The sequence below is a fragment of the Strix uralensis genome, chromosome 2 (genome assembly GCF_047716275.1).
Source record: "Strix uralensis isolate ZFMK-TIS-50842 chromosome 2, bStrUra1, whole genome shotgun sequence".
In the NCBI taxonomy this organism is placed as follows: domain Eukaryota; kingdom Metazoa; phylum Chordata; class Aves; order Strigiformes; family Strigidae; genus Strix; species Strix uralensis.
The window spans coordinates 35,732,204-35,755,948 of NC_133973.1; the positions used below are offsets into that span (position 1 = coordinate 35,732,204).

The 23,745-nt window shown below is 40.9% G+C and overlaps 2 long non-coding RNA genes across 4 annotated transcripts; one reads left to right on the forward strand and one right to left on the reverse strand.

Moving 5' to 3' along the window:
- The first annotated feature begins 7 nt into the window (after positions 1-7).
- Positions 8-10,168, forward strand: LOC141939156 (uncharacterized). Of its 2 annotated transcripts, XR_012627485.1 has the most exons (6): positions 11-96; positions 4,538-4,601; positions 5,589-5,650; positions 7,482-7,610; positions 7,695-9,374; positions 9,839-10,168. It is a non-coding gene; the product is annotated as an uncharacterized LOC141939156 (long non-coding RNA). The 2 variants fall into 2 exon arrangements; XR_012627484.1 differs by lacking the exon at positions 4,538-4,601 and having other exon boundaries at positions 8-96.
- Positions 10,169-10,899: 731 nt separating this feature from the next.
- On the reverse strand, positions 10,900-23,702 carry LOC141939157 (uncharacterized). 2 transcript variants are annotated; one of them, XR_012627486.1, is made up of 4 exons: positions 23,674-23,702; positions 22,856-22,887; positions 22,272-22,378; positions 10,900-13,519 (listed from the first exon to the last, which is right to left on the reverse strand). It is a non-coding gene; the product is annotated as an uncharacterized LOC141939157 (long non-coding RNA). The 2 variants fall into 2 exon arrangements; XR_012627487.1 differs by lacking the exon at positions 22,856-22,887 and having other exon boundaries at positions 23,674-23,693.
- Positions 23,703-23,745: the final 43 nt, after the last annotated feature.

Below are 23,745 nucleotides of genomic sequence, written 5' to 3' on the forward strand. Positions count from 1 at the left end.
TGTGTGTGTGGGTCGGTCCCGTGAACATCCGGGTTTCCAGTGGCGTCATTTCTCAGCTGGTGACTCCGCTTCCCGGTCGGCTCCGCCCGCTTCCTGGTAGTCATAGCAACGGGAGGGGGGGCTTCCCGCCGGTCAAGTCGGCGCCCTTCCGCTCCGTGGGGGGCGATAGGGGCGGGTGACGCGGCACGCCCCGGGGACTACAGCTCCCCCCGCGCTCCGAGGGCCGGCAGGGCCAGCTGCGGGCGCGGCGGCGCCGCCCGGCTGCTTGGGGCCTGGAGGCGCCGCCCGCGGGAGGGCGGAGCATGCGCGGGGCGGCTCCGCCGTAACGGTTGCGCTCGCGGGAGGCGGTCTCGCGCGCGCTGTCTGTTGGGTGGGGCGAAGGAGGCCGCTGCCGCCGGTGGAAGGGGATGTCCGCCCCTGGGAGCCCCGCGGGCGGGCCTAGGGACTGTCGCCAGTGCCGGAGAACCTACCCGGTCGCGCGCGTTGTAACGGCGGCGGTGCTGCGGGTACTTCGCCCCGCCCCGGTTGGCCGCGGCGGCGCGGGCCGGCGCCGCTCCCTCGGGCCCTGCGGGCGCGGCCTCCCCCTCCTCCTGTGCCGCGGTGGCGCCCGGGGGCCGCGTTCTGACTAGTGCGGGAGCGGTGGGAGATAAGGAAAGGCTTCGCGGTCTTCAAATTTATAGTGCTGACGGCACGGAAGGGGATTAGTCCTACGTAGGCCGTGCCGATATAAGAACCTGTATATACGAGGGCTGAATTTGTCTCCGTTAAAATTACCACGAATGATTCAGCATATTGAATTTCAAAATACATTCCAGCTTCTGTTCTCAAAGTTGTCTGCAACTTGATAAACTTAAGAAGGCAATGCCTTGTAAAATACACAGTGAGAAAAATCTGTGTTAAAAACCTAAAGCAAAAAAAATACCAGGTCTGGAAAACGTTGCAGGTGAACAGCTAATGTGTGTGGTCATGGTTTAGAGAGAAATGCCTCAATTTCTTACAGATGAGGACCACAGATAAGCAATTCCTATGATTTCAGTGGGACCAGAAATTGTCCATCAGCGGTATCTCAAGTCCCAAAGGAAATCTATAAAGCATGAGTCCTAGTAAGGAATTTTAATGCTTTTCTAAAGTCATTATTCTTTTGGTGTTAAAAAGTGAGGACAGCCATTTCATTGAGATGTTACAAGCACAAGCCAGCTTCAGAGTCTAGCAACCCCATTCTTACCTCATTTTCAAAGGTGGGAATTCTTTAATTCACTCTTAAACTACAGCTTAGTGGGGGAGCAGGGGATTGCGATAGATTTCTGGGGTTTGAGTACTAGCAATAAAAATAACAGAACCACTGAAAGCCTGAACAAAAAAACCTGGAAGTGAACTACACAGTTATTGTAAACTGGCTCTACTGTAACAACAGTGCATAAAGCACACAGCTGAAGGGTAAAGACAAATTCGTCTGTGGAATGCTGTCTTCCAAGAAGTCTTTAGATGGCCCGAGTTAGACACTGGGGGAACTGTTCATTGGTGGCATTATGGATCTTTGAAGCCCAATTCCTAGAGCTGGTTCCCTTGACTGAAGCCTGAATTCTAGCATCTTTATTACTGTTCTCTGTGCAAACAGGTAATGCAAATGCATCTAGAAGAGATTAGAGAATGAGTAAGCCTCTGAACGACTCTGAAGTTCTCTGTATTTTAATTGCGTTGCCTAGTATAAATAACTGAGTTTTTTAAAGATTGGTATTTAGAAGTAGCAATCTAAAGATACATTTTCTTAAGCTTCACATAGGGGCTGTATTTTTTTTTTTTTTTTAAACTATCAGTGGTGGGAGTACCATGCCCTAGCAACAGCGTGCAGATAGACCATTCCTGAGCGTGAAAGGGCTCTAGAAGTGACAGGAGAGAAGCACTCACAGCTTACATGAAGTGGTCTGCAGCACTCCAAGCCTGCATTCAGTCCTCTCAGCTATGTGAAGCCAAGAAGATGGTTCTGTCCCATTCCTCTTCACCCCTACACACACTCCAGTACTGAAGACCACCTCATCACTCTGCCCCCCCACTGCTTGAGTGCTTACAGAAAGCTTGGCAAAAACCAGTGCACGCTCTTGTAATGAGGAGCATTTTTGTCTAGAGAAAAGAAGTGAGATACTCTACATTCTGCAGTGTTTGTTTCGGAGAAGAGAGAATGAAAGTGGTCAGCGTAAGGAGAAAGGAGCACTTAACTGTGATTAATGAATATTAGTACATTAGTACCATGCCTCATATAGCTAGTTACTGTTATTAGTTACTATGAGGCAGGTAAAGAGGGAATTTTTTTCATTTTTATATTCTACCCCAACAAAGGAGAACTCGAAAGAAAAAAATACTAGCCTAGCCAGTATAGTTGCCTTCTGAGTGTGTAGATTTTTCTGCCGTCACTTTCACAATCAAATGTTTATCATTCTTAGGAAACCTTTTTAAAGGTACTTCAGTTACGCATTTCTAGGAACTGAAGTCTCATGTCCAGAAAAAGCTCCTGTTGGTACAAGCTGTAGCTGCCCATCTGCCTAGCAACACAGATCATCACAAACAAACTGCTCTGGAGCACCCTGGCTCCCCATGAGTGCGGTGTCCAAATATGGTCTCTGTATTGACAGTTCAACACTCTTAGTGCAGTTCTTTTTGCCAGTATTGGATGTCTCCTTCATGACCATGACCTCAGATGCAAGGTATGAAGGTATGTTCTGATGGACTAGGGAGGCTGTTGGCTAAAATAAAGAGATTGGCAGATGTGGACATCAGTGTTTCTAAATGTCTGGACAGAGCTAATACTAGTTGTAACGATGAGAGATGCCCTAGCCATATACCAACAATTCAATTCAGCTTGCCAAAATCTGACACTGATTTTTACTGTTACTTTCTTGTGATTGTCCCTTCCCCTTTTAACCACTTTTATCCCAAGATACCAAAAAATAAAGGTTTATCAGAGTCAAATCCAACTCTTGGAGAGGAATATCATGAGTCACCAAGTGATCATCTCTTGTATTATTTGTTTCTGTTATGTCACTAGTCACAGGCCTAACTAGAACCAGTCATAGGAACTGATCTCTTCTGAGTGACCCAAGCTACAAATTTTCTTTACTGAGTATCCACCTCATAGTGAATTATTTTGGAAGATTTCAGCAAAGTTACTTAAACAGTTCAAGCTTCAGAGCAAAGGCTTGAATTTTGGCACCGAGTCCTCTCATTGTCAGGAGCGTGCTGCTTCTGTCCACTTGAAAAATGCACTCCAAATTTGGACAAATGGTGAGACTGAAAATCTTAGGCTTCCTTTGGCCAACAGGAGGTCCTTCAGAAAATCGCAACTGTGTTTTGTTTGCCCCAGCCACACTCCAGGCTGGAAGTGCAGAAGTAATGAAAAGGCAAAAGGGAGTAGGGGGCTTCTCAGGAGAATATTGGTGCCCACAGAGGCAGGGGGGTGGGAAGGCAGCTCACCTGTCACCGTGCCCGGGCCGACAGACGTGACCTGCGGCACCTGGGTCAAAACGTGGGGCTTAGTCCCTCTGAGGGCAGGCCCAGGTACATGGTGACAGCTTGTATCGCTCTAAGGCAGTCTGAGTAGCAGTGGTTTGTGATGGGGGTTAAAATAGATTATGTGTGTGGGTATCACTACTGTGCCATGTAGCGGAATTTGGGAGGTATTTTTGTTGCTTTCTTCATCTTCTGGAATTTGGAGGTGCTAGTTAGATTCCAGAGTTAAAGAATCACTTGTTAGGTAATTACAACATTAAGGTTATGCTGCAATCCTCCAGTACTCTCTCTGTATATGCATTTTAATGACAAAATCATACTGAATATTTCTCTCCCTTAAAGTAGTTCTTTTATTCCCCCTTTTTTTTCTGGTTTTGTTTGTTTGTTTGTTTTGGGAGGGTTGGGTTTTTTTTAACATAGTTTTATTTGGGAGATCTGAATTCATTTAGAAAACTAGTAGCTACTTTGATATGACAGCTCTCTATTACTTATGTAATTGGTACTGTTGTTGGTCCATGCAGTGCTGCATTCAGCCACAAGAATAAAATTAAATAAATATATTGTTTATTTCTGAACACAAAGAACTAGACTAAAAGGGTACATATTTTGCTTGCACTCATCTTGCATGTATTTCTACTTGTGGAGTTAACCAAACCCAAACTTGACTTTGAACTTCCGTTGTTTTTTTCAAGTTTTGCTGAGCCTGAACCAGAAATGAACTAGAAGGACTCTGGTAACGGATGAACCTAAACTGAAACCAAATGGAAAAATCATATTAACTTCAGTAGTATGATACATACAATTGTTTTATGCATGTAACTGATCTCCTTTGGGACATTATTTTAACAAATATGTTTAAATGGTTTAGAATAATCAGACTTCTATATTTGCCTCAACCCAGAGCTGAAATATATGTATTAATTGGTATAGAATGATAGCATTCATAACTTGCAATAAGGAAAATTTAGTCTATGCAAATTGGGTAAACGTCCATAGGGAAGCTGAAACATACTTTTTTCTGCTTTTTTAATAGTTTTGAAATCTTTGCATAGAGAGCAGTGGTATGCTTAAAGAGTTCAATGGGAGAAGTTGTACAGGTAATACAAAGTCATGACAATAGAAATGTACTTGAAAGTTCAGTACTTGCCATCAGAAGAATATGGAGTATGTACTACTGAAAGAGATCAGAGATGATTAATTCTAATAAAACAGTAATTTCAAATATTGTTCATGTATTGGGCAGTTTTTAGAGCACTACATGGATTATATAAGCATATGCTTGATATGAACTGAAAATTATTTTTCAGAGCACCTGAATGGAAAGGCTATCCTTTACTCCTAAGTAACACAAAGGTGTTAGCTGAAGAAATAACTGTAACTGATACACTAAACAACAGGAAGCATATTGAAATTATTATCTTTGGTGGAGAAATCATACCAAATCCCAGCACTGTAACATAAGTGGTAGTGTTTCTGAATGCCTCAGAAATGAGGAAGATCATAAAAAAGAAATTAAAATCTCTGCACCAAATATAGGGGCTATATAGACATTAAATCTTATCAGTGTTTTCTAAAACATTTCCCATTGCACAGAAATTTCTTTTTCATTAAAACTTATCCTTTAAAGTATAGTAGACTTAAAAGAGCTACACACGTATATAAATGAGAACAGGCTATAAGACAACAAAATACACCTATTTGTTCAAATGTCAAGGTGGAAAAAGCTAGTCAAAATGAAACTAAGGTGAGGAAAAGTCCATACAGAAGGCCTAAAGAAAGCCAGATAGTATGTCATGTTAAAATTAAGAGAGGTACAATAAAAGTAAATGCTCAAAGACTTTGAAATGGAAGTCATAGAGTAGAAGAATGCAGAGGTACGTTCTCTGTCCATGTTAATTAGAGGACCATATTCAGCCACTAGAAAGTTAGAAGAGCACGGACTAGATTCTGTACTATTGAAACCTACAGAGCTTTTTGTGTTAACTTCAGTGGCAGTGCAATGAGGACTCCTCTAAAGAGGGTAAAAACACTGCAAACTGATGCGTCACAGGAAACGTAGACATACCTAATTTTATTTGTGCCAGGTGACAGACGAAGCTGTGCTGGAAGCTGAGGTGTTGAAAAAGCAGGAAATGGTGATAGGAAGGTAAGAAACTAAATGCAGCTAATCCCATAAACAAGATAATATTGGTCAAGGAATTTCGAAGGTATTTAAGAATGAACTAACTAATTTTCCAGCAAAAATGCATAATTTTAAAGGGAATTACCTCATAGTAAATGTCATTAGATAGTTTAAAAAGGGCTTGAACTGACTGAAAATTGCACTGAGCTTTACTTCCCTCTCAAAAGAATTAGCAAATATGGAAAATAATGTTCTGAAACATGTGAGGGGTGACAGCCAACAGTGGATAAAGCAAAACAATTGATTTAGACACTCAAAAAAAATTATTGAAAGAGTCTGTCAGGAAAAGAAAATAGTGACAGGTGAGGCCTTATCCTGAATAAGAAGTACTTTAGAATCAGAAAAAACCCTATAGAAATAAATAGCAATTTTTCCTAGTGCAAAAGGTTGATACTGGGCATTGTGAGATTCTGATGATGATGTGCAAGTTGATATTTTTTAAAATGTTGTGGAAAAAGAAATTCTTAATGAAATAGTAAAAGTTGCAGACTTCTGTGTGAGAACTGATTGATATAAAGGCACTGTTTGATAAGTTGCCAGACAGCCTGTGGCTTGATACAAGTATGTAGAATAAAACCAGTAGAAAGTAAGTTACAAATTTCTACTGAAACTTGCATATTCTGCCAGCAGCAATAAATTGAAGTTGGCAGTCTTTAAAAAAAAGGTGGGGTTTTTTTGTAAAGCATGTTAAAATATTAAAATAATCACAGATAATTAATGTGTAAAATTGACTCTTTGAGTGCTGATAACACTTGAAAAATAATTTGAGATTTATATAGATATTGAAAACATCCACAGTCATATTAAACAAAAAATGTGTTGCCCAGAATTTATCTGGGAGCTGGATATTCCATAACTCTCCATGGTGTTTTTTATGACAAGTCTTCTGTAGATGGCAAAGTCTTGGGTCAATCGACTCACTAGTTTGATCTCACTTGCTAATTTTTTAATTCCTTTGGTCATTAAGCCCAGCACTTAAGTCAGAGCAGCCACTTAGAGGAGCAGAAATTGCCATGTTTTCCCAGGAAACAAGCATATGTGCTTGCTAATAATGCAATATAAATCTCACATTTTACATCATCTTTTATAATCAACAGGCTTTGTGTAGCTAAATTTTGTAGTGGCCTCAGAGGAGACTAGAATGTAACAGAACTTTTTAAATTTAATTTTTTTAAAATATTGATTTGAGACTGGAAAAAAATAATATATCAGTAACTGATATCAATACCCTCAGCTGTTTACATTTTAATGTGAAATAAATAGCTTTTAAAACTCCAAATCTAAAATTACAATTTATGGATTAGTTTTTATCCATTGATGTTTCTTACTGCTAGTCGTAAGGAGTATGTAAATGTGCATGAAATTTAAGGTATGTTAAATGACCGTTAAATTTACAACCTTACTATTCTGATTGTTGGACTATGGAGCTAGATGAGATAGTAGACAGACCTTTTTTAGTATTCTTCTTTTCACATAAAACTGTGTAACTTGGTCCCTAAAATAGCTTTTTCCTTTGGCATATTATAGATATGGTGGCAATAAGATACCATCACAAAACGTTGAGTGACACTACACATTTTTAATTACATACTTTTCTCTGTGTTTGGATGGCAATATTTTAAAATGGTGTAAGGGATAGTATGGAAATTATTTTTAACTTTAATATAGACACATACACACATGTACACAGTAAAGTTATCTAATAATTTTCAAAGGCAATAAAGCAAGTAGATGTATAAGATTCCTCTTAAAAAACATGCTAGTTTTCAGTTTTAGATCTCTTTCAACATTGCAGAGACAGATCCTCAGCTGCTGGTTGAGCAGGACTTGGCATTGACTAAGAACATGAGAGGAGAAAGAATCCTTTCAGTGTGGAGAAGAAAATTTCTGTTGATGGGAAGATGCAAAGTAACTCTTCTGCAAGGTAAATTCTGGCCTTTAGGCCTATTTTCTGGTATTCAAAGAGAAACCTATTTTTCATCATCTTGCTAATAATGGGATACTCCAGCTTCTCAAAACATATGAAGAAAGACATAGAAGAATAGGAAGCAAGCATGCATAAACAACGAGGTAAGAGAGGTTATTAAAAGCAAGAAGGTATCCTTTGGGAACTGTTTTGGAAATGCAGAAAACAGATGGGTTCGTAAATTCGGGTACATTAATACAATAAGGCAGATCACAACTGAGCTTGAAGAATGACTTGCAAAGGCATGGAAAAAACCCCAAATAAACCCCAAGTCCTTTTCCATAAGTATCAGGAACAGGAGGCTTGCTGTGGAGTGGGTAGGGCCTGTAGACCATCAAGGTGTAAAAGGAACACTCAGAGAAAGCGAGAGCATAGGAGAAAAGACTACATTCATGTTCTAGCATCTGTGTTCAGAGTGCAACAGCTTAGAGAAATCCATGCCAGAACTTTGCATTATGGGGAATTTAGCAGATCTACCTCAAATGCAAGTGCAGAGGAGAAAAGGTTAGGGAACAGATGAAATAAGCCAGACATCATGGGGACCAGGTGGCCTCCATCCAGGAGTTCTAAGAGAACTCAGGTGTCAAAAAGCTGAAGTACTAACTGCAGTGTGTAACCCTTCCCCTGCTAACCAGGTGGGGAAGGCAGACATGAAGACCCAGGCAACTACACACAAATGAGCCTCGTGTGTTGTCTGTGCTGACCAACTAACTAATGTCTGTCCTACAGGGCAGAATCACGGGACACGTATATAAATATGACATATCAAGGAAGACAACACAGCTTTTGCTGCGTTATGTCAAGTGTTGCAGATCTATAATTCTTTGGTGATGTTAATTCTTTGATGTGGACGAGGGAGATCTCATGTTTAAGGGTTACCAGGATTTCCAGGGGCAATGAAGTTCCTAGACGAAGCTTCATTTGAAAAACAAACAAACAAAAAAGCGCCTTTATGCAACAAAAAGCAAGAGGAATGGATCAAAAAATGGCTAAATGACAGGAAACAGAAATAAAAGGTCAGTTTTCATAGAAGAGGGAGATCACAAGAGGAGTCTGCAGGGACCTGTGCTGTGACTTGTGCTGCTTAATGTATTCATAAATGATCTGGAAAAAGAGGGTGAGCAGTGAGATATCACAGGTTGCTAATGATATTAAGCTATTCAGGTAAAGGAAAGTTAGAGGACAAATTGTGATGCAGTTAAAGGGCTGACTGTGAAGAACTGACGAAAGACCTTACAATACTGAGTGACTGGATAATAAAACGGCAGATAAAATTTGATATAGTTGAGTAAAGTAGTGCACATGAGAAAAAATTATGTGTACAAGGATGGGCTGTAAGCTGGTTTTCCACTCACAAATGAGATCTTTGGGTTCTGATTAATATTACTATGAAAATATCAGCACAATGTTCCCTTTTACTCAGAAAAACAAATATTTGGAACAAAACAGAGAACATGGTAACACATCTGCCCCAGTATCAATCCATAGTTCTCTGCATATTTAGTAGTATGTACAGTTCTTTTCTTCACATATCAAAAAGGGCATAATAGAACTGGAAAAGATTCAGAAAAGGTTTGACAAGGATAACCAAAGAAACAGAATGGTCCTGTATGAGGGCTCTTAACTCTGAAAACCAGATGACTGAGGGGAGATATGACAGAAGTCTACAAAATCACCAGTGGCACAGAAAAGATAAAGATGGAGACACTGTCTTTTTCCAATGTGAGTACTAAGAATATTAATGAAGCTATTAGGAAGCATGCTAAAAACAAGAAAGTGGGTTCTCTACATGATTTTAAGCTGTGGAAATCTTTGAAGCAAGATACTGTAGGATTGTAAAAGGAACAAGCTTTTAGAAAACTCTTTTTCTTTTAGGATATTATTAATAGCAGGAATAATTAATAAATAGATATTGTTTTATAGGTTTAATTAATAGGATACAGGTGCTCTAAGAACAATACTGACAGTTCAATGCAAATACTGCTCATTTGTCCCCTGTACAGCCCTCATCATGGCTGGCTTAAAACCCAGTCAAGCTGAATTACTAAAAATCAATCTTGGGTATTAAGTTTTAGACATAACAAAAGGTAAGAAATAAGTGATTAACTTGGGGTAAGCAATTTAGAAAGGCTAGGTAACTAAAAGCTAGACATAGATTAAGTATATGTTAAATAGAACATTTTCAGTCTTTTCTCAGAAGTCTAAAGGTGAATTATGATGAAGGTTGTTTAAGAAGATAAGTAACCATGATGACCAAAGACTGCATCAGTGAGCAGTGGCGTCAGAAGAAGAATTGGAACAGAAGGATGAGAACTAGCTGAAACTGTGGAATATAATGGACTTTTGAAATTGATGAAGAACTAAGAGCTGAGAGTTCCTGGGAAAACACCAAAGACTTTTTGTATTTTATAATGTTATGTAGAGTCATATATATAGAGGGTGCTTTTTGTGAGCCACTGCCACTCACTGAGGTGATGGCCTAACTCTGAGTTGTTAATAAAGCAAGCCTAGAGATACCCAAGGTCTGGTGAAATTCTTTAACAAAGGTGCTAAAGGTTTGGGAGATAAACCCAACCAAATAAATTAACAGAAGAAAAGTCCATTACATGTAAGGACTGTTAAATAAGAAAATACTACTCACTGTCCACACTGCAGAAGCCTCCAAACCACAGATTACTGGGCCCGGGAGTGCTTGGGGACAACATGCTTACCTTGTTTGTAAGCTCTTCCTTGGGCATCCTCTGTTGGCTGCTGCTGGAAACCAGATACCAGGCTAGAGGAGTTTTAAGTTCCAAATATAGTAGTTGTTCATGCAAATACTATAGAAGAGCAGATTAAGAGGCCATGAGGTTTACTATTATGACATGATTCAGAGTCATGAAAGGTTAGAGAAAGACCGATGACTTCAGGAAGAAAAAATCTTAATCCATATAGCTGGAAAATAGTGTCAAAACCAGTTAGGCAGTGAAGAAGGTCACCCAAGTGTAAATACCTAACACCAGCCCTCTGCAGGGAGGCCATGCTGGTGTCTGAGAGTTCCGCTGGTGATGACCGGGACAGCTGCTAGCTACAAAGGTGTATCATGGAGCAGAGGGTGAGAATTAACTTAGAAAGCAAGAAAAGAAAGAAAGAGCGCATAGTGGGAGAAAGGTTACCTCCTTGTAGGAGAAGAAGCCGCCTCAAAATCCTTCTCCAAAAAGGAAAGGAAAATCTCCATGAATTGTGAAAAACATTTTGTTTTTTTCAGGTGGCCACTGCCATTGTGAGAAACAGAAAAGACAAGAATGCAAATGTGGGAGGTAGTGATGCAAGAGGGAGCATGACTGTCAGATGAGAGGAAGAAAATGTAATTTCCTCCCTTTGTATACTCAGAACTTCTCTCCTTTTAGATGTATGGTAGAACATGGCATAATACTTCAATGCAGCCTGAATTTAAACCTTTTTATTCACTGCATAAGGGTAACCTGAAAACAGACTGTATCAAAGATGCTTATCTTACCTCAACTGTTTGCACGTTCACCAGATGATAATGCTTGCTGCACTGAACTGTATTAGCTAAGGTTGTAGTTGACTTTCTAATCTCCCTTTTTCATCATTTGAAGAAATTCTTTTGAACTGGAGCTTTTGTGTGCTTTGTTTCAACTCGAGAGTTATTGGGAATCTTAAGCAAAATCAGTTATTTTTCACTTATATAGCATGAAGGAAAATACATTTTCCATTAGTCACCAGTTGAAACGTCACACAATCATAATGCAAAAGATTCAATTTGGCTTGTGGGGCCATTAAGGAAAGTAAAACAATCTATGTCTGAAGAAAATAAAATAATTATTTTGATGCCACAAATATTTAAAACTGAAATACCTATACTGATGCAATAAAAAACACTACTCATTCTGGGTGATATATAGCTAAAATTGTTTATAGTGCTATATGAATATCAAGCTGCTGTAGTACTGATTACTTGCATCACAAAGTTACCTTACACCCTTAGTAATGGCCTTAAAGGATTATTTGGTTCTAACTATTCATAACTTTGTCTTCTGTTGTAAATGCTGTGACATTTTGGAGGTGGTATGTCCAGGCCGCTATGTCTCTCCTACATAAGTAGAGGACTAGAAAAGTGACTGTACTTAGAAGATTAGGCAGCTAGGAAGGGCTGACGGCTCCATCAGTGGTATCTAAACCCTAGAATTTAAGTGTAATCTGTGTACCACAGGTATGTAAAATGTGTCAGACAACAAGCACTTGACTAGGAATATGATTAATTTCTGAATAGCTTAATTTTTTAAAAATAAATGATTATTCTTACTATAACCATAAAATGAAACACGTAAAAGAAGATGTACTTTGGCAGTCATATCAAAATCATAAGGTGCTTCTGTCGGCTCTGAAGAAGCAGTGACTTAGCACCTTTTGTCTCAGAACTAACTGTGGCAAAGTCACAGACAGAATTTTGCGATACAACTGGAAGCTGTTGCAGAAAGCCCTGTCTTTGTAGTTTATGATACTCTGTTGGGACAAAGAACAACAAATGCTTGGAAAACTTCCCTAATTCAGAAGTAACTTTTAAGCATTTTTTTTTTCTGCTGTGGAACACATACAGCGACACTTGTCTGTTGCCTGTAAAAAAATTGTATATTGTTGTCTCTTTGGCTAAGGACTAGATGATGCTTAGGGCCATCTGGGGTTTGGGTAAAAATTAATGACACAGAGTTAGGATATTTACCATAATTTATTATACACTGATTTTACTGCCCTGAAAAGCAACATGCAAAAGACAACAAAAACTTATTTCTTGTGAAAAACAGCTAAAATATTTTTGCTGCTGTTTTCAGTGTTTTAAACTTGCATTTGGTTTGCAGTTGCTTATAAATTTCCCAAACTGAAATATTACCCTTTTCAAAATAAACCCAAATTCTCCCTATTCCTTCCCCTTTAAAATAAAAAATAAAAAAATGAGAGAGAGAAACTAAAAATCTGCCTGAAGCAACACCCAGAACAGAAAACTTCTTCCAAGTAGTTAAAGCTTGGCAAACCTATAAACAATGGAAAACAGACAAACAAACAAACAAGGATTAGTTGGATGTTTGCCTCAGCCTGAATGTTCTGGACACACACACAAACAAAAAAACCAAACCACCCCAAAACCCAAAAAACAAGGCCAGAAAGGTTTTAGCTGTTTCTCAGAATGAAGTTAGGACGAAATACGTTCTTATAAATTTCTGTAAAACCCTTAGACTTTTAACTGAAACCTCAATTCTCTGGAACCAGGTTTTCATAATCAATATAGGTGCTGCCTTGGTGTCAGAGAGAATATTTCCATCCCTTTCAGGTTTACCCCAAATCTCATGAGTGCTCAAGACTCTGACCACCATGCACGCAAGTACAGCATGTCCAAGACACCCAATGTATTCCACATGTGTAGAATATGACTCTGCATCACACGTACAAGAGAGTCTGGTCTCAGTGACTACATACCATATATATAAATCGATTATATTCAGTGCCAGGCTTATTGAACACTGGCTTTGGGGCCTATTTGAAACTGGGTCTTGGTTCTCACCCCACGGCTTAAGAAGACAGTCCTCCTTATTATCCTCCCCAAGCAAAATTGTGAATGTCTACAGAATCACAGTTGCCCATGCACAGTAGAAACTTTGCTAAATTCCCCAGAGTTACTGCTTCTCCGATTAATACAGCAGTGGGCTAACTGAAGTTGCTTGCTCCGGCATGTGGTGGCATCTGAGTTTTGGGCACCCGCACATCCGGCAGGGAGAATGTCTCTTCTGTCTCTTCAGCATTGCTGCTGCTGACGTCCAGAGGAGACAGATGTCTCACCAAATGTGAGAGGACAAGGAACAGGGTCACTGTGGGCAAGCAGATAGGTACAAATGAGGGAAAAAAAGATTTCTGGGGTATAGGAGGTGATAGATGAAGCAGACAGGAGTTTCAGCCTCAGCAAAAGTAATGTCTGTAAGACGAGCCTTGGATCTCAGGCTTCTTTTGACAAGTACTGCTCTTGTTGTGCTTTCTTGGGTTACTCCTATCAGCCCTTGCTTTACATCTTAGTACATCCTATGATGTTTTGTAGTATTAGGACTCTGATGAATTTAATAAAAAGTGAATAAGTTCCCATAGCACAACTCAAATACGACTTCTTATTTAATCTACTTGAGCATTCTTTCAGGGTAGCTGGCTTCTTAGTGTATTGGGGAGGTACATGCTCTGTTCACTGGCCACTGGCATTAACCTAGCAATTAAGAGTATTCAGAGTAGTTAAGTACCAGGAAGGGAGAGTCAGTAATTATAAAACAGAAGAGCTAAGTAACACAGTGTTCTGTACTCTGTTTCACATTGGAAAGAAAACTGTACACTCTGTCCATTCCAGATACAAAGCACGTGTGTAAATTTGAGCACTGTTTGTTTATAAGTCTCCCATGTATACAATTGGCACTGTGTAATTAGTATTTTATTAAATAAATATAGTTCTTCAGAAAATGTATTAATTCACACTTCTAGGTGTCAAATATGGGATTCAATATTGATACACTAGAATAAACTTAAAGAGTAGATAGGTTAATTTTTTTATATACTTATACTACTACAGACACATCTTGGCTACAGCAAAGATAGGGTTGTGTTAAAAAAACGGCTGAAAAATTAGTATGTTGGGGATTTTCTCTGAAGATAGTGGGATTTTGATATAAACATTCATAATTTAGTTTTTAGGCACTTTGAATTTTCTATATGCTTTTCATTTAGCTTTGTTATAATTTTTAACTGGAAGTCTTCAAAATTATGTTTTGCCTGAAATTTGGCTACAGTAGTCCAATTTCACATACCTGAGGCAGTGTCTTTAAAAAACTCCTTTGTCAATACATACAGAATTCAGTTGAAGCTTATTGTGAAAAGACCTGCTATGACATATAGGTTGGAAGGGTGAAAAAAAACGTGTTTGAAGTAATTTTTCAGCTTTTGTTTTTCATAACTGAGTTTTATATACCAAGAGATAAACTTTATGTGCTGTGAGCATAACTGTTATGTGCCTCTGCTTATAAACTCGATGATGTGTGCACTCATAAGCATGACAGCCTGTGCATTCATAAACTTGATGGGCCCTACACATAAAAATATTAGCTATCTGGAGTTATGTTAATTTTATTCTCCAGAAGGGAAAGAATTTATGGGCAATGCACTTAACAGAGAACAGAGAAGTGGTTTTGTGCAACCACTGGCATAGTGAGTTTCATGCGCAGCTGCTGCTGAATGAAATCTTTCACATCTCTACAGACTTGCCACCTTTACCCAGTCCATTCTACAGTTTAAAAAATGACAGATTTCTTGTGAATGACAGATTTCTTGTGAAACAGTTTAAAATACTATTTATGAAATACCACCAATGCAAATGCACAAAACCCAGCAACAAATGAAATGGCAGTAGAAGTCCTTTTTCTCTTCGACTCACAATCAGGTTTCACAGCACTCACGCAAACACCACACCTCGTCTTCAATTATGCAACCAATGCTTGCCAATATTCTATCACCCCCAGTATAAAACATTTTTTTGCGTACATCACATAACTGTATCCACCTTCCACAATTAGTACTGGTGCAGAAAAAGGTGAGCTGAAGGAGATCTATACTATTTACACATAACAGAAATAATGTGATTACCAGTAGTGATGGATAAAGTCAAATGTCGTTCAACATGCTTAACATCTTGAAAGCCAAACCACCACTGTTTAAGAGCCAAAATGCAGATTTAGACATTTATATTTAAACTAGATCTAAGACTTTTTTCAGAAATGCACTCCAAACATACTGACGTTGATAACACTGGACAAATTTAGGCAATCTGTGGTTACAACTTTGCTGGTGTGTAAACATATCCTGAACAAATCAGTGTGACTGCAGGAGTTTCAGACAGCTGTCACATACTAGTGTACTAGCTGTGCATCTTGTCTTGTCATAGATTAACTCAATGTACAGAGCCTGGAACTGACCTTAATAAAACAACACGTGACAATACACACTCCTGCAGAGGGAAGACCACTAATAAAGAACAGTTCAACAAGCTATTCTGAAATGCTTCTGGGCCAATTCTTGCCCAGCAAGTGTTGCCAAAACACATGCATCTGGCCCAGCTCAGGATTTCCTGAACTGATTTGGAGATGGTTCAAACCATTTTTGCTAAGTCTTTTCACAAACGTATCTGTGCTGAATAAATGAACAATCAGACTTCCTGACTGCAGCTGAGGAGGAGAAAGGATGCATTACCCTAGATTCTTTTTTGGGGGGGGGGGGGGGGGGGGGGCGGGAAGGGGGGCTGAACCCCTTGCAAGGTTTTCTGATTTCCTGAGACCTGAAAGCCATCACTTCTCCAACCTTTTTTTTTTTTTTAAACTCATCCTGGCAGTTCAACAGACAGGTAATTTAATTTTAGAGTCCCAGCACAAGGGACTTTGGGGCGGAAGTCACTAACACTGACACGAGGAGATGGACAGCTCTGTAGCTTCTTTAAAAAGAATGGGGATGGAGAACTGTAAGATCCTACAGAGTTAAGCCCACCTAACTCATTGCAAACCATCTAGTGACCTTCTGGATTCATCCTCCCTATTACACCTCTAAAGGGAACTGGGACCTGACTTAACCACAGGAAGAGCACGCTGGCTGACACGCAAGCACCAAACTGTTGGGGTGACATTATTCTTTCCATGCCGGTTTCAGATTTGTGTCCACACATGTGCTTCCCCCACAGGTGCTTGTGGCATTCTGCCCTCCCCAGACTGTTACAGACAGCCTGGGGAACCTACAGCGGGAATACTTAAGGGATATCCTTGCACCAGCAGAAAAACCCTGCCCGGCAGCCGATGTGCTATTTTAGTAGCTCTGTTCTGGCAGGACTACCCCTGTGGGACGTGACACCACAAGGCCTGGTTGGCCGTGCTGCTGGCATGCAGCAGTGATCATGATGAGGTGGGCAGGGGCATTCTCAGCATAAGGTCAGCACCAACCTTGCCCGCCTTGCCAGTTGCCTGGAATAGCTTGCGGAGGTGAAACTGCAGGCCCCTAAAAAGCGTGCCCTACAAAAAAGGAGTGCTGGCCCACATAGCAATTAGCCTACATTAGTGATGCCACAGAATATGCTCGAGGGCCACAACAGTGTGGATAGCCAGGGAACTGAGTCTGAAATACACATTATAGGAAGGTAATGTACACACAGCTGATTTGATTTACATGCATATTGGAAACAAACAAACTCTTTTCATACTGGTTTCATAAGTCTGAGTGGAGTGCCTCTTGATTAGACCCTCAGTCCTCTCTCAAAATATTTTTTTAACTCCTAGTAATGGTGGGCCACCTCACAATCTGACAGACCTGTCTTGGGCAGAGATCTTGAATAAAAGAGGTTCAGAGTTGTGCTGTGAAAATTGGTGGCTGGGTCGAGGATTGATCCTGGTTAAATAGTTAACTGTTTCTCACTTTGGGAAAAGCTGAACTGTAAGCTGAACTGTGGCTAACTGGCCAAGCTGCACACGTGTAACCTCAAATAAGTCACAGTTCACAGTCCCCTTTGCTCAACAGATAGCAGCAGGGTCACATGCTGGAGCTTTGGGGTGGTTCAGTGTCTGAGGTACAAAGGGAATCTGAAAACCTGAAATAATATATTGGCCTGGGAGGGGATAGAGGATCTGGGGATAGAGGATCTGGGAGGAATTTGCTTCTGTTGCTCCAAAAATAATTTCTTAATATGATGAAATGCCCTAGGTGGCAAGTTTAGAGAAATGTAATTTAAAACTCATCACAGTTTCTTTTTCTTAGCTAGCAGGAGGTTTTATGGTCATGTAGGCACCTAGCAGAACATACTTCTAAGAACTTTCTTGAACAGATTTGTGAAGTCAGGATACTGCAGATATCATGTGTTGGAACTTCATAGACAATATCCCTCCTGAGGGAGCACAAGAAGCTTTCTCCTGACATCAAGAACAAAGTTTTCATTTTAGCCAGCAAAGACATATGTTCTGCTACACAACTACAGAGTAAGGAAACTGTAGTTTGTGTCTCTGGATAAGCTTCAAAAGAAGCTGCCAATGAAGCACCTAATTTTAACAGGATTGAGGACAGTTCTTCCTCTTCTAGGAATTCCTACAGAGAAGCAAAAGCTTTACATTGAACAGGTGTAGGTAGATTCAACTTAGCTATGGTACAATCAGCAGAACCAAATACACATTTTTAGAGACATGAATTGTGTTGTACTAGTCCTTTTGGATGTGAGTGAAACTTTATGATTAAATTAACATAATGTCTTTTTCATCTTTTCAAACATGGGGAAACCAGATCCCTCTAGAAGTTGGAAACTGAGGATCTAGAGAAGTTCCCAGATTGGAAATACTTGACATTGTAGCACTTGATTTGCAAAAGTTTTAAAGAATCACAATTCTTCAGGATGCCTGATTTTAACAGGAAACTGTTCTACAAATGTATTTAGCACAGGAAGTTTCAGGAGCACTTCTGTGATACAACTTTAAAGTATATGTTTCCCCTAAAGTAAGTAACTCAGCCTCTTTCCCAGAGCCTTCTTCCCCAAAAAACTCCATTGCTTTGGGGAAGGGCTTTTAAATTGGAATGAGGAACTTGTCACACTTGGGAGTGTGGTCTTCAACCTGCCTTTTTATAGAGTGAGAACACCAAGGAATACATGACTGCCATTCAAGAGAATATCAGAGAAAACTCAGGGAACCGCACATTTTTTTTTGTAGCAAGCCTCATCCGGTAGCAACAGCAGCAATTCCAGGACCTTCTGGTCCAGAGGCGTGCCAACCTACACAATATGCAGTACTGGCTGTCAATCCAAACCTTGTACTATCAAAGCTGGGCTCTGATGATGACTCAAAAGCATATCTATCTACATTCGAATAGTTACCATGGCAACCTCTCTGGCCTAAAAAGAGATGGACCACATTAGTTACTTAGCAGCACCTTTTTGACAGGCGAAACACAAGCTGCTCACTCCAGATGATGGTTTGATTTAGAATTAAGTCTGTCTGAGAGCTGCCGTGGCGTTCTCTGAAGTGTTAATGATGTAACCCAGAGAGAAGAACTTCTTTTGGGACTTAACTTCAGACTGTGGCCTAGTACCAAAGGGATTGAGCTGTATGGTGGCTTTGCCTAAGAAACACAAGTTAACAGAACCGTTGACATCACAATATTTTTTCTATATTATGAAGAAATCCTTTCTGGGATTTCTGGGTCTGCTGGCCTAAGACAGTCACTCTTGCAGAGGATGTGCAGGATGCCAAGGATTATTTGAATTGCTACTGGCACAACATATCATCTGATTGAAACATCTATTCAAAGTACAAATATTAAGCTCTGGAAAGGTCAGAGTGCCTGTGACTAGTGCAAAGGAAGCCTGGAGTTCAGACAGACACGCACACGCTCCAAAAGAAAAACTGCATGGCTACAAGGGCTTTTTGGGGTTTGGATCACAGAATGAAGACTTCCAGAACATACAGTGAAGAGGCAAATGGACTCCTCCACTCAATGTAGGAAGGCTGAAAAGGGAAAAACTGTGACATATTACCCATAATCATACTCCACTATCAGGCAACTGTGTGGCTGAAATAACAAATCTGTAGTCTGAAGCAGGAAGAGATGGATCCAAGCTGATAAGAAACTGAGCAGCTTCCATAGACTTGGGAAGTACTTAACCCTTTAATTAGGAAAACGTCTACATCCCCCAAATGGTCTTACTGATACAACGTGTACTCTGAAGGCCACAAAAATTACTATGGACATAACTATACTGCTTTAATTCTGTGACTGACAGAAGGCAGGGTTGAATAACTAAAAAGCTATTTTAAAATACTAGTTATGTGAGTAGACATTCCTAGCTCAGGAGTTACGAAGTCCTGGTAATCTTCCACAGGAAGTGAGGAAGGTTCTGAAATTACCTATTGCTTCCAACATCTGGGAACCCAGGTAAGTAAATCTGGCATCATATGCAGACTTGTAGACTATGCCCATAATCAGAGGCAATCAAATAAACCAACAAATAAATAAGCAGAACTGGCCACTGTGGATGTAAGAAATGCCACATTTAGCACACCAGTAGTCCATTCTTTCACTACCAGAAATTTTAAAAACAATTATAAAACAAGCAGACCTAACAAGTAATTCCTTTCTAATCTTTACTGGGTAGAAGCCTCAAAGGATGAAGGTAATGTCACATAATTTTCAGCTTTCCCCTCCAATTCATTGATCTCCTTAATCTATTTCTTTGATAAAAGTAAATAAGAACACGCAAATATTTATTTCTGACTTCATATTCATCTGCCATGCTGTATCCGATTGTTCTTCACTTAGATGGCAAAGTGTGTGTTTTTCCCCCTTAATACCAATAATAATAATAGCCATCAGTCTGGGCTATTGTTTGGGCTATGTAGAACCATTGTTCCTACAGCATACCTTCCGTGGTACCCCTGCACCTTCGGGAACTCTTGAATTATTTAAGTTCCAATGACCACCATTTATGCACTGGTTCTAAGTCCACTTTGTTAACAGCAAAGATGTAAATGCACACTAAACAATAGAGGAAAACAGGAAGGATTATATTTCTCAGCATGATCATACTGAAAGGCAGAAGAGGCAGAATAGTCAACCAAGGTTTACTGTAAGGTAAATTTCTGTCCCATTAACATACTGTAATTTAATGTTTTGAATGCTGTATATAAGAAAATAAGAAAACTTTTTATATAATAAAGAAAACTTTTATACTGTTTAGTTGTTTCTCTTACATCTGTTCTATTTCTTTAGACTGTTGTATATTGTTTTCTCTCTTAGACCGTATTTCTCCATACTGTATTCTTTTCTCCTCATTTTAATCTGTTTTTTCCTTATTTTTTCTCAAGTTTTCCCCTTATTGTTGTCTTTTTTGGCCCAAAATATTCAGCTTTCTGAGGGGTTAGTCTCTTAAGAAGAGAAAACCAAGTATTTCTTAGGAGCCTGTCTACTAATTCATAAAGCATGTATGCAAACTCCTATTTTCAAGTGTGATACTGAAATACTGACAACCTCCTCTAGGTAGTTTTTGATGAACAGTTAAAAAAAAAAAAAAAAGGACTCTCAGTCTTTCCTGTCTAGACAGTCCCTTCTTTTGTAAAGAAAAAAAATGTAAGATATGATAACTCATTATTATATTGAACAAAGTAGAAGAAATTAGCAAGTATTTGGATGCCCTTCCTCCAGATCACAAACTATTTCTCATTGCTCCATCTTCACTCTCTATTATCTCAGCTACTTTTCTCCAAAGCTGATCTCTTAGAAAGTAATGTCTCTTACTGTCATATTTATTTTTGGCCTGTTGTGTGGAATTCACTAGTAAAACCAGTTAAAGGGTACCTTCGTCTTCTACCCTTTACTCCCACCCCACATCTATGCAAGACTGACTTCTTGGTTTCTCCAGTACAACCGTTTATAGGATGCGTTACAGAATGGATCAGGAAGCTGACCTGGTTTTAAAATCAAAACAAAACCTCTGTGGATGGAGCAAGATTCTGGCTGAGTCCCAGCTTGGAAGACCCTCACTTCCCAAACACGAGACCCAACCTTTACCCTACCTGCAGCACAGAAGAGGACTCCTAGCTCCCAAGGCCAAGATAAAGCTCTTCCTGCTCCCACCCTGTGTGCCAGGTTTCCAGGTGAGGCAGGATTCTGGCAGAGTCCCCGCCTGGCAGATGCTCAGATCCCTAGCCCTAGCCCTAAACCTACTGCCAGCAGAGGACACAAGCTCCTCCCAACATGTACAGACAAGCAACTCCATCCTGACACCAGCTCTAATCCCAGATTCTGTGCGTGAAGCAGGATTCTGCAAGAACTGCAGTTTGCAATGGCCTTGTTCCTTAATTTTAATGATTACCAGCTTCAACACTTTAGCTGTTGAGGACCTAAACAGAAAATGTAGACCATCTGTAGTGTGTATACATTCTTTTAATGCAGTGGACATTTAAGAGAACACTGCTGTAGAAGAGAAAAACTATACAGGTTATTAATTATTATCAAGATAACATTAAGACAAGAATATTTAGTTGTTTGTACTGTAAAATAAAATTTAGAAAAAGGCCGTCACCTTTTAAAGGATGTTTTATCTCAGCCCAAGTTGCCACATACCATCAGTTTAGGTATAGCCAGCAAAATAAAAGTAGGGGATGACAGAGAAAGTGCACTAACTCATGAAAACTCTGTAATATTTTTAAGTGCTAGCAAAAAATCCCACTCAAACCCCACCCCCCAAACCCCAGCAAGTTACATGCTGTAACATACTCTAATACAGTAAATCATGTGACAACTTTCTATGAGCTTTGTAGTTACCTACATAGAACAACAGAGAAATTACTCTGCCACGGCACATCACCATCCACACAGAATGGCAAAGTGAGAGCAAGGTTTATAAACTCCTCATGGGGATGGAGTCCCCAAAAGAAGAGCTTCCCTTCCTTACTGATGAACTGGGCAGAGCGTACGCCAGACAGCCAGTGCTTTTCTGTATGTTCTGGTTTTGCTGTACAATACACTGGACGGTACCCTAGATACCCTAGGCCAAAATACAATGATACTAACTTGGGAGTCTGTGGATCGAAGCAGGTGATCCCATGGGCTTTTGTCACGCTGCAGAACACGCATGTTGGCTTTCCCCATCCCAGGGTAAGAACTGCATTCTGGTCATACTTGAAGGCAAAGAGAGAAGTGTCAAAAGCAGCTCAAAGTGACCTCTCAATCTTTCTGGGGCTGAGGGGAATGAGAAATGGCTGCTTAAATCATGGTGATCCCAGATACCTACCACAGCTTTAAGGTGCAATTTCATGGATGATTTAATCTAACCTAACCCCGTGTTGCTACTCAATGGGGTGGCCCCACGATCCCCCCCCCCCATGTTCCTGCTGTCTCCTGTGCGTCAGTATTTCTCCTAGCCATTGAGAGAACTTTTTCTTTTGGGTGGGTGTTTCAGTTAGTTTGCTTGTGCTAGCATTCCTGCTGATGTAGAAAAAGAGGCAGAGAGACTGCGTGGCTGAAGGTGGAGGGACTCTGGACTGCTACTTCCAGCTGCAACAAAATTTTAGCCTGGTTGAACTGCATGGGATACTGCATTTGTAAAGCAATGCTTGGATTATTTGGGGTACCTATGGTTTTGGCTGTTACCGCACCTGTCCCTCTCTCCTTGGCTGCTTATTTCCACCTTTTAAACCAAGATTAAAAAAAATTAAAATAGGAAGAAAAGCAAATGGAACAAGTGTTAGTAATATGTCCTAATTTCTTCAAGGAGGCTGGCTGTGAACTAAAATGACTAGATTAAAGTATCACATGTTGGAATTAAAGTATTAGATAAAGGCCATACTCTACTTTTTGATCTTTGTGGGCATTCCAGAAAAAAAAAAAAGAAAAATCCCTGTCACAGATTTAGGCTAGCTGCACCGACACCGCAACTCTGCGATTACGAGTGGAAAGGAGCCTTCCCCTAGCAACTCGAGGCTCCCTTGACAGAGCACACCCACACCGCGCCTGCCAGACGAGGCAACTGCTTAAGCGTTTTTTTTTTCTTTTTTGGGGAATGGAGTAATTTTTTAGAGGGCGGATGAGGAGGACCCCTGCCCGCCCGAGCCACCCGTACACCCGCTCCTCCTGCGCGGGAGGGCGGCCTGCAACGACCCCGCAGCCCTCCCGGGGCCTCCTCACACCGCGCTCGGCGAGGGAATCCCGGCCTGCCGGGCCTCCCCTCCCTCTCCTCGCCTCGTCCCGGGCGGCTGCAGGGCCCCGCTCCCCCCGCCCGCTTCCAGCACCGCCCGGCCCGGCCCTGCGCGGCCCCGCCGCCGCCGCGATACCGGCGCCCCCTGCGGGCCGGGGAAGGCGCCGCCGCAGCCCCGCGGGCGGCGGTGAGGGCGGGCCGCCACCTCCCGGGCGCCAGCCGCGCGGCAGGGGCAGGCGCTCCCCTCCCCCCAGCGCCGTTACCGGCCTGGCGCCCCACCCCGGCCCGGCACGCCGGGTCCATCCCGGCCCCGCCGCGGCGCGGCCGCACGGATCCCGTCACACGCCGGAG